Source organism: Ursus americanus, chromosome 10 (genome assembly GCF_024610735.1).
Source record: "Ursus americanus isolate L20-20 chromosome 10, mUrsAme1.1.p, whole genome shotgun sequence".
Classification (NCBI taxonomy): domain Eukaryota; kingdom Metazoa; phylum Chordata; class Mammalia; order Carnivora; family Ursidae; genus Ursus; species Ursus americanus.
The window spans coordinates 30,261,533-30,266,861 of record NC_142136.1 but is presented as its reverse complement, the minus strand read 5'-3'; the positions used below and the strand labels follow the sequence as shown (position 1 = coordinate 30,266,861).

General features: G+C 34.6%; 1 non-coding gene across 1 annotated transcript; it reads right to left on the bottom strand.

Moving 5' to 3' along the window:
- Positions 1 to 3,527: 3,527 nt before the first annotated feature.
- On the bottom strand, positions 3,528 to 3,631 carry LOC123801187 (U6 spliceosomal RNA). The gene has a single exon (XR_006782144.2). It is a non-coding gene; the product is annotated as a U6 spliceosomal RNA (small nuclear RNA).
- Between the last annotated feature and the right edge of the window lie 1,698 nt (positions 3,632 to 5,329).

Sequence of the window (5,329 nt, the reverse complement as noted above, 5' to 3'; positions counted from 1 at the left end):
GCTTTTCCCCAAATTTTGAATATATTTACATAACAAATCACTTCTCTGGTGGTCAAAATTAGACTCAGAGTAATAGATTCCCAAGTTGTTTCTTTTCCCATCTGAAGAACAAAATTGGTGTTAAGGCAAGAAAACATATTTTCTACTCTGCTGATGAGTTAAGTCCTCTAAGAGTTGTAAGGATAATTGGAGTTCTCATCACTGCTACAGCTTGACTGTCTCCCAACGATTTTACTTATTTAAGGAAAGTGTCATCTGTATTCTTTCTCTGGTCTAGAAGTTTTTAGTATTCTTTCATTGTTACTCTCGCATTTGGTTTACTTTTTGACATATACACTTTTTCTATCATAATCTGCTCTCGGCTTTGAATCCCCATATAGTGCATGGCACCTTCCTTTTTCTATTACATATTTCTTTTTGATAAGCTGTGCCTCTTTCACTGTTGTACATCATGAGTCTTAGCCCATCAAGTTTCAGTAATATCTCTGTTCATGTGTACTTCCTTGAATTAAAATTGAGATAGAAATTTGGCCTGGGATTTTGAATATTCAGATATAATCTTCTGGGTCTAAATACTAAAGAGTTACCTACCAATTAAAATTCTCTTTCCGCATAAGGAATAGATTCAATGATATTGTAATAGCATTGTATGGTGACAGATGGTAGCTATAATTGCGGCAAGCATAGCATAACATATAGAGATGTTGAATCATTATGTTGTACACCTGAAAGTAATGTAACACTATGTGTCAGCTATACTAAAAAAAATTTTTTTTTAATTCTCTTTATGTTCATGGAATCACAGAAATGCAGGACTAGAAGGAATTTTGGTTTTGCATAGTTCTGGAAACTGTTTTATGGTTTTTCTTTTCATGTAACAATCATTATTTTACCTAGTAATTACGGAGAAATGTTAAACTTGTTATTTTTATCTTTGCCTTTCAAACTGTAGTTTAAATATATTTCCATCTAGCTGCTAAGTATCCTACCATGAGTACGTTGTTGGTGATGTAGTATGGAATCTGAAAACCTCTGAGCCGTGTTTGTCAACACAAACAATGCAGGCCTCTGTTCTCTTTCTATGTCTACTCTAATTTCCAGAATCTTGAATGGAATAATATTTTTACTGTATTTCCATGTCTTTTTAGTTGCTTTGGAAGCAATTTTGTTTTTTTAATGCAGTGGTTCTCAGACTTTAGTGGTGTATCAGAATAACCTGGAGGGCATGTTGAAACAGATTGCTTTCTACTCCCAGAGTTTGTGATTCAGTAGGTCTGTACAGGGGCTCAAGAAACTGCATTTCTAACAAATTCCCAGCTAATGCTGTGGGTACTGTGACCACGTTTTGAGTACCACTATTAAGCTGCTCTGCCTTCACAAGATGAAAAACCAATAATTTTAGCATATCAAAATCTCCCTCAAATCCACCTACTATTCACCATATCCATTATCCACCTCTTACCATGTCTCCCTATAGTAGTCAGAGTGATTATCTTAAAATAAGAAGTAGCCTATATAGTATTTTTGTATTTGGTAGCTCCTCTGCCCAAAGCTCTTCAGCATCTTTCTGTTGCTGTCCAGGTAAAATCCACCTCTCTTCCATCCGCCAACATCATTACAAGGGTCAGCATAATCTACCAGCCTTTCAGCCTCATCTCAAGGCTCGCTTTCCTTTCTGGTCCTCTTTCAAGGAGTTCTTCCCCATCTCAGGCCTTACATGTCTACTCAGTGCATTCTGACATTGCTAACTCTTGCTCTTTCTTTAAGCCCCAGTATAAAAGTCACCTTCTCAGAGAGGATTTCTCTGACCCCTACTCTATCAGGACTTCCCATTCTACTTCTGGGGTGAGTAACTCTCCCGGTTTGCCCAGAACCAAGTTGTTTCTAAGGAAATGAGACTTCCAGAGCTAAAACCAGGATAGCCCCAAGCAAACTGGGAAGATTGGTCATGCCACCTGCTTCCCAGTTGCAAATTTTACTTCTTCTTTACAGCTCCTACATAATTTATAATTGTATATTTAGTTGTGTGATATTTTTTAAGTGCCTACCGTCCTTATTAGATTATAAGTCCATAAGGGAACAGGTGATATGTTTCTTCATCTTTTTGCCTCCAGTGTCTAGCACTACATTTAGCTATACTTACCAAGTACCTGCTCAGTAATTACTGCTTTTGAAAGAGACACCTGTCTTATTGGTTACTCTGTTACGAAGGGAAACAGAGAATGCTGACATGTGTTATACAACAACCCATATCCTTCCGTCTCACTTATAAACCATCTCATCAGAACATTTTGAAAATAATGTAAACCATCTCATCAGAACATTTTGAAAATAATGTACTTTCTTCCCATTGGACCCTAGACATTGCTAATGTCTTTCAGTTGACTAGAGCCCATCAATTCCATGTATGTATATGGATTATGGATCGTCTCAGCTAAGAGAGCTGCAGCTAAAGAAACACCTATGTCACCAACCTAATAAATTGGTACACACAGAACTTTTTAAACTAATAACAACTAATAGTAACTAATATTGAGTTTTAGATAAATGCCAACCTCTGGGTTAAGCACTGTGTATATATTATCTCTTTAAAAATGTGTATGTTATGAGATAAATACTTTTTTATTATCCTCATTTTCCCTGTGGACACAGGGAGAATAAGCATTATACCCAAAGTCATATATATAGTAAGTGGTTGAGTCAGGGTTCTAACTTAGCTCTTTCTGACTCAAACAAGCTCAAGATTTTATCTATTCCTTTGACAAAAAATGATAGGATGATGATGATGATGATGATGATGATGATGATGATGATGATTATTATTATTTGGGGGGGACAAATGGAGAGGGAGAGAAAGAATCTTAAGTGGGCTCCATGCCTAGCACAGAGGTTCATGTGGGGTTTGATCTCACAACCCCGAGATCATGACCTGAACCACAATAAAGAGTTGGACGCTTGACTGACTGAACCCTCAGTCACCCTGGATTGATTTTTTTTAAATTGAAGTACAGTTGACATACAATATTCTATTAGTTTCAACTGCATATTAATTTCAGGTGAATCACATAGTGCTTCAACATTTATACATTACAAAATGCTCACCGCCAAAAGTGTAGTTACTGCATGTCACCTTACAAAGTTATGCTATTATTGACTATATTCCCTATGGATTGACGCTTCTCAATAGGAATTTACTTGCCTGGATTGAAAAATCATCTTGTTTAGGCGATCTGCCTTTTGTAAATTAACTCAGTGGTACCTATTCAATTATAGAAGTGAATTATATATACATATATATTTAAATCATATGTACTATATGCACATTATATATACACACATATATATATTATCATGTACACAATAATATATATTATATATATTTGCTAGTGTTTTGCTAGTACATGAAAGCTAACATTTATCTAATGCTTACTGTGAGCCAAATTTTAAATTAAGTATTGTTAAAAGAGATGTTATCTTATTTAAACACCATACCTTATGAAGTAGATAGTGATATTTTCCACTTTAAAAAAAATATAGAGTGATTCATGAATTTATGTGTCATCCTTTTGCAGGGACCTTGCTAATCTTTGGGTTGTTCCAATTTTAATACATCTGTTGCTGAAGTGAGCACAATATTTTCCACTTATTATAGGTGACAGAATTGAGGTGCAAACAGAAGATAGGGACACTTCTCTTAAGGTCATATAGTTTATAAATAATGGAGCCAGAGTTGGAATACAAGACCATTTGATTCTTAAGATACATTTGTCATCTATGTCTTTCTTTTCAAATCTCCAAACTGACCAGAAATTAAAAGCTTTTAGCAATATTTTTTCAGGTGTCTTTTGTTTATTTCTCTCTTATTCAGCACAGTTGGCTACTGGCATTTATGGAATGTTCTTTCTCATGAGAATTTAAGCACTTGGAAATGTCCTTAGTAACTACAGGCCACTCAGGGTATTAATTTTTATACTACCACTCCTGTTGGTAAAATCTTAGTGACCCCCCCCCCACACACACACACAATGTTTCTCTTTCTTCGAAGAAGAACAATAGAACCTTTCCTCTCCCGGATGTCTGACAGTCATAAAAACTTGACTAACATAGCAGAGAGAGGTCAGCACTTCAATATCAAATTGATATTGGAGCCTTCAGGATAATGACCATATCTTTTGTGTATCTTATGCTGCAAATGTGTATAGCATTGCCTCATTAATTTTAGCGGACTGATTGAAATGCATAATCACCTCATTCCTGAGATCACACTTTGGCTGTGGCCTCTTCTTACCACGTCCTAATTTGTATAAATCCCTCTATCTCTCAGATACATTGATTTGCATTTGCTTACAGTTGTACCTTGTGGATTAGAAAACTTTAGAAATACTGGAGAAAGAATTTATTTTCTGAAAAAGAACAGAAATTTGTATATTATGTTTTCATTTATTTCACATATTTTTGTTAGATCAAGAACAACAAATTTGGGATTAAGAAATTATGCAAATGCAGTAATTCAACTTGCAAATGAACTATTATTCATTTTTCTTAGCCTATAGATTTGATTTAATAATATGTTTAAATGTAGACTACCTCCTTTTCATTATTTGATCACTCATGTTCTTCTCTCTGGAGAACTTTACTTATGGTAGAGCCAAGTTAGTGTGTCTAAAAAATGATGCGAAGTAAAGAATTTTGATTATATGCCAACAAACTGTACAACCTAGAAGAAATGGGTAAAATATTAGAAACATACAGTTTTCCAAAATAGGAGCAGGAAGAAACAGAAAATCTGAAAAGATCAATTACAAGTAACAAAATTAATTAAAAAAAACCCAAAAACAAAAACCAACTACCAAAAATAAAAGTGCAGGATCAGATGGATTCACAAGTGAATTCTACCAGACATTTAAAGAAGACTTAATACCTATTCTCCACAAACTATTCCAAAAAATAGAAGAGGAAGGAAAGCTTCCAAATACATTCTATAAGGCCAGCACTATCCAAACCAGAAAAGATACCACAAAAAACCAAAACTGCAGGCCAATATCCCTGATGAACATAGATGCAAAAATCCTCAATAAAATATTAGAAAACCACATACAACAATACTTTAAAAATATCATTCACCACAATCAGGTGGGATTTATTCCAGGGATGCAGGGATGGTTCAATTATCATATCCCACATCAATAAATCACAGGATAAAAATCATATAATCATCTCAATAGATATAGAAAAAACATTTAAAAAGACTCAACATCCATTCATGATAAAAATTCTTGACAAAATGGGGTTAGAGGGAACATACCTCAACATCACAAAGGCCATAAGT